The sequence below is a fragment of the Ipomoea nil genome, unplaced genomic scaffold (genome assembly GCF_001879475.1).
Source record: "Ipomoea nil cultivar Tokyo-kokei standard unplaced genomic scaffold, Asagao_1.1 scaffold2833, whole genome shotgun sequence".
NCBI classification, from domain to species: Eukaryota; Viridiplantae; Streptophyta; class Magnoliopsida; order Solanales; family Convolvulaceae; genus Ipomoea; species Ipomoea nil.
This window is the reverse complement of record NW_017619261.1, coordinates 107,553-116,557: the sequence shown is the minus strand read 5'-3', so window position 1 is coordinate 116,557 and position 9,005 is coordinate 107,553. Positions and strand designations below refer to the sequence as shown.

General features: G+C 36.1%; 1 long non-coding RNA gene across 4 annotated transcripts; it reads right to left on the bottom strand.

Moving 5' to 3' along the window:
• Positions 1–2,828: 2,828 nt before the first annotated feature.
• Positions 2,829–6,808, bottom strand: LOC109159603. 4 transcript variants are annotated; one of them, XR_002050623.1, is made up of 10 exons: positions 6,603–6,808; positions 6,331–6,423; positions 6,113–6,181; positions 5,873–5,941; positions 5,704–5,755; positions 5,327–5,420; positions 4,889–5,242; positions 4,539–4,707; positions 4,177–4,377; positions 2,829–3,119 (listed from the first exon to the last, which is right to left on the bottom strand). It is a non-coding gene; the product is annotated as an uncharacterized LOC109159603 (long non-coding RNA). The 4 variants fall into 4 exon arrangements; XR_002050626.1 differs by having other exon boundaries at positions 4,889–5,012; XR_002050625.1 differs by having other exon boundaries at positions 4,889–4,984.
• Between the last annotated feature and the right edge of the window lie 2,197 nt (positions 6,809–9,005).

Below are 9,005 nucleotides of genomic sequence, written 5' to 3'. Positions count from 1 at the left end.
CCCAGATCTGTTTCTCTCCGCTTCTCTCCATCGCACTTCGCTCCATCTCAAATCTGCTTCTCTCAATCTCAAATTACTCCCAGGTCACAACCTCCTGCACAGATTATTTTACAAATTATAACTTATGTAATTAATGGGTTGATTTTACAAATTATTACTGATGATAGCTGATTGAGTTAGCTGATAGTTAATAGCTGATTGTATTAGCTAGTTTGACCAACTGATTGTATTAACTGGTTATAAAAAAGTGTTTGGTAAATTACCTGTTTACTATTAGCTTATTATATGTAAAATGACATTTAAGGGTATGTGTATGTTATGTTATTTTAAATTTAAATTTATTAGGATAGGAAGTATGAAATCTTAATTTTGATAAATGCTTCTAAAATTTGAGCCACCATTTAAATTTGGAAGTGTATTATCTTTATTTACATATGTGTATTACGGTGTATTTTTTATTTATTTCAATATTATTGAAAATGATTTTAAATATTTAAAATAGTGTATTAATGACGTTTATTTAAAATTTGTTTCTACGATATAGATATGTCAATCAAGGGGCGAACTCAGCCAGATTATAAATTGGATAGTTGACTTGATAGCCACATAGTTCTAAATTTGACTCTTTGTTAATTTAAAGGTGCGTTCTACAGTTAAGGTCAGGACACTGCGTGGTCTGACCAAAGAGAATTACTAAATTGTGAACTAGTTTTCAACTTTAACCCACTAATTTTTTAATCTTTTTAATCAACCCATCAGTTTTCCATTATATTGACATCTCTACCATTGTATTCAATCTAACATTTTCATCACTTATTTTTAAGATGACTTTTTTTTTAAAGGGAAAATGGAGAAAAGCTTAAGGCCCTGTTTGGTAAAAAATTGGCCTATAGGCCAATTTTGGCTTATTTGACCATTATTAATTGTTTGATTTAGTTTAAAATATCAATATAGATGTTTGGTTAATTAGCTTTTTGCAACTCCAAAAGGCTAAAATTCAAAAAGGTACTCCAAGCAACTTTTTCAATTAGCTTTTTGAGAAAATAAATTATATCAAACAGCTATCAGCAAACAGCTAATTTACCAAACACTTTTCTTTTTTTTTTTGAAACGTACCAAACACTTTTCTAAAATCAGCTAATGTTATTAACTATTTATACCCTCTAATTAACACAATCAGCTAACAGCTAACAGCTATTTTACCAAACAGGGCCTTAAATTAAATAGCTAGGTATATAGAGAGACCACAAGTAGTAAGGCACATACCTCACTTGCAAGGAACATATATATATATATATATATATATATATATATATATATATATATATATAAAAGTAGTCAGCAAACAATAAGCAAATTTTTTGGAGAAAAATTATCATTATCTTCCTTGCAAAGTTATGAATTGCTTCACCAAACTAACAATTCTTTTTTGAGATATATTTCTCACTCACTCTTAAATTTAGAAAGAAAAATCGGTAGTCATGTGTGGCAAACAATAAGCAAACTTTTGGAGAAAAAATTATCATTACCTTCCTTGCAAAGTTATGAATTGCTTCATCAAACTAACAATTCTTTTTTGATATATATTTCTCACTCACTCTTAAATTTAGAAAGAAGAATCAGTAGTCATGTGTGGCAAACAATAAGCAAACTTTTTGAAGAAAAATTATCATTACCTTCATTGCAAAGTTATGAATTGCTTCACGAAACTAACAATTCTTTTTTGAGATATATTTTTTAATTGAAATTTTTATATTTAATAAAATTACGTTTAAGGTGCTTCTAAATAGTTTAAATATATGCTATTGAAAGTCAGGTGATTAAAGGAAAAAAAGTTAATATATGATTTAGCCTTCTATTATAATGATTTTTTTTTTAAATTTAGTCATAAACAATTTTATGTGTTTAATTAGGTCCTCAATTTCGATGGTTTTATCTAATTGAGTTCACAGCTCTTCGAATCAAGGATTAGGTTAATTTTGTCCTTCATTTATTATTCTGTCTATTTGGTGTTAAATAGATGGACAATTCAATAATTTTAATATTGGCATCTCCTTGCTCCTAGACCTGCGAAGTGTGAAATCTATATTTCTTTTATGAATTACTCACAAACTTGCGAATATAACATTTTATTTGCATATCTGAGAGTAATTCGTAAAAGAAATAGGAAATTTCGCACTTCGTAGTAAAAAGATACCAATATTGAGATTGCTGAATTGTCTCTTTATCAATGCGCATCCCTTCTGTAATAATTCCAATGTGCATCGCACGAGTAATTGAGCAATTATTTGCTCGAATTCAAGCAATGATAACATTAGAAAACATAATCGATACAACCATTTCATTAATTGCATTTCGTTGTTATAATTTATATTTGTATATCGATCTAAATATTTTTAAAGTATTATAACAAATCTATTCTGTGCAACGCACGGTGAAAATACTAGTTGCTATAATAGCATTAGAGAACAGACTTCAGAGCAACACGTAAAGTCACAACCTTGTATACATTCTTAGTGTTATATTTTATTTTTTAGCTACAAATTGATTATTATTTGACGTAAGATTAATATTTTCGTTGGGAAGCTAATCTTTCTATATAATAAAGTCATAACTTCTTGGCCAATCATATTTTATGATTTCCCGGCCCAAACAATTTAGATTTAATTTTTGTTTTTTTTTTCTAGGAATGAAGTTACCGCTAAAATAAGATAAATTTTTCCGCTCAGTACATACGGTGCCGTTTCATTGTTAATAATGAATTAAATCAATTAATAACCGGCGCATTTTTTTAGGTTTCAAGCGTGTTGTCGTTTACACTTCCAATGAAGCGTGGTTAATATGCATAGCCTGCTTTCATTATCGAGAATCATCATTTCTACAAACCATGGTATCATCTGTTCTACAGATTTGAAATTTGAAATAGGATTACACAACATTATAAATAGGTTGAGTTTTTTAAAACAGAGGTAGTTCATATCCTCCAAAACTTCTAGAGATAGCATTTACATTTTACATGGAATACAAACATCACACGAATATGGCTCCAATGTTTTGCCAGATCTCTCTTTGGAGACGTTTGATAAGACGTTTGCTATTAAAGCAGACCTGGTTCGTACCTGCGAAGTGGCAACGAATCAATCAAATCCAAGGAGGGTACATTTCATGATGAACATGTATATTGATCTTATATTTATATTATAAGCTAATGTTTATATTCTAATCAGATAAGTTATAAAGATGAAAAAAATAGCAATGATAAAGAATAGTTGTATTTTGTGTTCGTAATACGTAATTCTTGATGTAAAACTCCAATTTAGACCATTTTTTTATTGATTTTTTTTTTTCTGATAATTATTTGTTTGATTTTTTTTCCTAATCAGTGAACCTACCAGTCTGCATAGAAAAAAGATAGGACTGTACATCAATAAAAAAATACAGGAGACAAATAATGTGCAAAAAATGTTTACCACTTCTCGCTGCATTATTTTTAATTTAGTTTCTTTTTTCTGATACTTATTTGTTTTTACTTTTTTTCCTATTCAAGAACCTAACAGTCTACATAGATAAAAAAAAATAAGAGAAACAATGTGTAAAACAAGACTGATGAACATGTGTAAAACTGCTATTTTGACCATTTTTTATGAGCTTTTTTTCCTGCTAATTGTTTGTTTGATGTTTTTTTATTATTTCTATTCAGTGAACTTAACAGTGTGCTTAGACAAAAAATTGTAATGTACATCTATCATTAAAAAAATACAAGAGAAACATAATGTGCAGAAGTAAAATTTGTTGCAGTTTTCACTGCATTATTTTTTATAATTAAGTGTTTTTATTCATTTTCTTATTCAAGAACCTAACAGTCTACATAGGGAAAAAAAAAAAAAAAAAAAAGAGAAACAATATTTGTAAAACACATTTTTCCAGCTAACAGTGTGCTTATTTAATGCCTTTGGTTGATGTTTCTTGGTTGTGTTTCTCAATAACATTGTTTTTTGGAGTGGTTAATTTGGATGTTGATCAATTGTGCCCAGTGGCACTTTAATTTTAATATGAACTATGAAGGATTAGTTTACATTGTCTATAATTAGATTCTTTTAAATTTCTTTTTGCATGACCAATCTAGGAATCATATTCACATGCTAAAATAAAATAATAAATGGAATGGAAAAATACCTCAGAGAAGTCCAGCTTTGCAGCATTTGTGCGGTCACCCATCAACTTCACAGTTTTGGCATAAAGGATATTGTCTTGTACTATCTTTGCAAGCTCAGGAAAATGCCAACCATACCATTCTCGTACCCTCATTGCATATGTGTTTAGTTCTTTATCAAGATCGTCCAATACACTAATTGCTTGGACTATCATTGTATCCACCTAAAAATACATGACATAACAGCTAATCAAACTATAAGACATGAAGATAGAGAAAAACGACTACTGTTATTTTCTTTTGGAGTTCACATTTTGACAAACTGAAAAGAATAAAGGCAATATCTTAGATCTAAGTCTTCTACTGAAAATAAATGGCAATTTACCTTATCAGGGCTAAATTTTAATTAGCTTGTATCTTGAAAGGCTGTCAGATAAACCCAAGCTCATTGGAGCCAAATCTTGAACAGCCAAACCATATATGAGCTCAGTCAATTGATTAATCAATCCTCTCATCAATTCCATGACCGTACTGTTGTGCACACAGTCAATTTGCTGCAGGCAAATGGTAGTTTAAGATCACAGAATATAAGAATAGTAAGGAATTAAATGAAAAGAAATGAGATCCAAAACAGAATTAAGACAAGTCAGATACAATTGATGGATTTTTTTATGCAAAAAACTCAAATGAAATGAGTCTCAACAGATAAATAAGAACTTAGATAAATGTAACTACCTCATCTGATTGGGAGTTATCTCAGTGTCTGAATTACATTTGAATGTTCCTCGCTTCTTGGTTTCAATACGATTCACATTCATCATAACTTCTTGGCTATCAGAATTTGAATAGCTGAATGAGACTGTAGCCAAAATGCTAAATTAGATCATGGTTAAACCAAACTATTTCATATCTAAAATCATTGGTTAGTATAAATGGAAGCCAACATATCTTGAAATCTTGGCATTACAAAATTCTCACTCACTGTACATGGATGGATGGATACAAAATATGGGATCAATTTAATTATGCATAATTGAAGCGCGCGTTCAATATTCTCTCAGCTCGCAGCATATCATCAGGTGTTGTAACCTGCTAGCAAGCAAAAGAATAGTTGCATATTAAAACAGCATCCGAAAATAACAATTGGCAAATGTATGTTTTGGTGGGGCTCACCTTGATGTTAGCATAAGAGCTTTCAGTAATGTAGATTGGATGTTTAAGGAGCTCCACAATAGTAGATACACCATCTGTGACTTCAAGACCTTCCCTGGAGAAGGTGCAAAGCATCAAATTAGACAGATGATCCTCGAGCTTTGATTACACTACTTTACGAGATTTATTCAACTCTCGGGTGCAATAATAGCTAGGTAGCAAGGGAACTCAGCATATTATCCATAACCGTAATGTTTACTTGTAAAAAGATATTGAGGTGACAAATCAAAGGCTATGGTGGTATAAATACAGAAACTAGAAAGCCCAACTATGGTGGAATGGATTATAATTCTAGTCAAAACATTGAAAACACATCGCAAATTAGTAATGGATTATACCTATTGATAAGCTCAAGCCCCTTCTTAAGGGGCTCGGGCTTGATTACAAGTGCTAGAAAAGTTAATCAATTAGCATCATGGCATATGTATAAGAACAATTTCTTTATCAAAATACTATGTGTAGTATATATATATATATATATATATATATATATTTGTCGGCTCAAACCTGTGGAGTTTGCATTTCCCATAGGGTTTTCCGGTTTAGAGTTCTCACAACAAATGATTCATTATTTGCCTGCCAAAATAATTCATGCATCTTGTAAAACCACACTGATAATTCCATAATCCATAGGCAACTTTTTGTTCGGTGGGATGTATTCTTTCTACCACTTTGGAATAGCCAAACAATTACAAGCTCAAAAACTGAATATGTTAATTAAGTCAATATAATCATCATAAAACATACCTCTTTAATTGTTGATTTAGCAGGAACCCCAAGAACTGCTGCTCCAACAAGCCAACCATCCTTTAAGACCTGCAAAGAAATCCACAAATTTGAGAAACACTAAAAAGGCTTCCATTTATACTATTCTAGAGTTGAGTTTCTCTACTCAACCATCCCCTCAAAACATAAAATCTTGTTTCAACTATTTTAGAGAAATCCAACATATCTTGAAATCTTACAAGCATATTCCTCAATCATGGACCCATCCATTGCTTCACACACAAATAATAAGAGTGTTTTCAGGTATTTCTTCTGCAATGCATCATATACTCCTACAAACATAAACAAACAATAAGAAACAAGAAATTCGTAACGAAATAAGAAACAAAGGTTGGAAAAATGCAAAATGGTGTAAAAAGAGGCGAGGGTGGAGGCATCCGTAAACTGATTGAAATTTCAAACGTTGAATTGAATCGGCAGAAAAGAAACGGAATATGAAACGAGATTTCACCCTTTCGGCATGGCTTCGATCTTCGGTGAGAGTCGTGACTTCCTTGAACTAAAATCGAGGCGGAGTGAATGACGAGGAGGGAGTTAAGGGGTGAAGTGAGGTTAGGGCGGCGATTCATCTTCCTCAGAAGTCATGGCAGCGATTCGTAATAGAGAATGACATTGACGGAGTTTGTGGTAGCGGCAGTAGTGGTATTGATTTGGAGAATTTACAATCCCAGTTCTATATATATATATATATATATATATATATATATATATATATATATATATATATATATATCTACTATACTAATAAGAAACCAAGAGAGTTAGGCCTATAATGGGTAGAAAAAATGGCGGTCACAGATTTTAATCAAATGAATGGCTCAGATTGATTAAAAAATTGATAAGATTTAAATTTTGCACTAAAATTTCCTAAAATACCCACACACCGTTACTAATTCCGTTAAAATTTTAAGAATTGCCGTTAATTCACCGTTAACTTACTCATTGATTTCAATAAAAAAAAAAAGGTCTTAGGTTCGAACCTCGTCCCAATCAAAGTTGGCATAATTAGTACTCTATTTTACTCTTATTAAATTATATTGATGGGGTGAGAACCCCGGCCCGAGAAAAGAGGCCCAGAAAGAACGCATGGGCCGAGTCCAGGACTCGGCCCAGATCCAAAGAGGGAGGCCCAGTTCAGAAACCGGAAGGGCGGCCCAATGCCAAACGGGGACAAGGAGTCGGCCCAGGCCCGATCTAGGAGAGGACTCGGTCCAGAGAGCCGTTGAGGGAGCCTTCAACGCAGTTAAGACAGGGAGCCGTTGAGGCATTAAAGGCCGGGCTCGGTCCGCCAGTTACTAGCCAAAGAGAGCCGTTGGCAGATTCCGTAACGTCGCCCAACAGCTCGGCACATTGAATGTAATCTTTAAGTCGGCCATCATAAGCCTTTAAGTCAGTAGAGGAGGAGCCACTATAAAGAGGGCTCCTCCACCCTTGTATGAGGCAGATTTCAAGGACCCGGAAAGGGAATAGACAAGTACTGTTAAGCATCATATTCTACTAAGACTCAAACCCTTTTGTGAAAGGTGTATCCACCAGCTATAGGTTGTGTTGGACCTCCTTGGGCCCGAAAACCCAAAAACCATCACTGGCGCCGTCTGTGGGGATCGAAACGAAGAGTCACGTGTCCACTTGGGTGAGGCGAGTCCGAGAAACAATAGTTGAATCAGGCCAACTCCAGACATGGCTGGAAGCGGGGAACAGTCGAGCCGTCAAGACAACGGACGGGAGGCCGACTTGAGAAACCAGCTGAATAGAAGAAATGCCCGAAGCCATGAAAACGAGACGACACCGCCGCCGACGCCGCTGAGAAACCCATAATTACCTCAAGTGCAGCTCACCCCGGAGCAGTTGCGCGCAATCGGACGCGCCTGCGCGGAAGCGAGCTTAGGAGCGAGAGAACAGTCCATCACTCGCCAATTGCAACGCGAGTTGCAACCGCCTCAGAGGCCAGACAATCTGCAATTAAGCCGACGGGCTGAAAGCCAGCCGGTGCAGTCCGTTCATTCCCGGCTAGGACCCAGCGTCGGACGTCGATCGGCAAGAGAGCGATTAGGCCGGAGGGAGCCCAGTCGTGCCCCGTTAGTCGTCCGCGACCGACAAGCTGCACGAGAAAAGAGCCGAACCAAAAGGGCCAGGACTTAGACTCGCCGCGTGGAGCAACCTCCTCGCAACCCTGCCCAACCGGCTGAGTCTGAAGTCGGCGAAAGCACGGAATCCGCGGGGAATCGGACCCGGGAAAGGGTCGAAGTGGCCAACCTAGTACAAGAGGTACGAAATCTAAGAGAACGGATGGAGGGAAAGGCCAAATCCCCGGGGCGTACGTTGCTAACCGCCTTGCCCTTCTCGGACGAGGTCATGGCCTTCAAGATACCGGGCGACTTTAAGTTCCCGGAGCAAGCCACATTTGACGGATCAGGCGACCCGCGAGAACACCTGTTGAGTTACCAAGCTAAGATGCAAGTCCTAGGAGTGCGGGATCCGGTCATGTGCCGTGCCTTCTTACCTACGCTGAAGGGGCCCGCCCAAAGATGGCTTGTAAGTCAGCCCTCGGGGTCGATCCACAGCTTCGAAGAACTGGCAGACCGCTTCATGAGCCACTATGCCGCTAACATCAAGCCACAGAAGGATCTGACGCACTTAGGCGACATCCATCAGGATGAAGGCGAGTCCTTGAAAGCCTATCTTGCTCGCTGGCAGAAGGAGATCCAGTCGATAGAAGAGGTGGAGGACCAAACAGCGCTCACCTTCTTCATTGAATCTTTGCGATCCGGACAGCTGTATCGAGATCTAAGGGACAACCGCCCGGCGACATACGCGGAGGCTGTCCAGATGGCCAATAGGAGGGCCAACACAG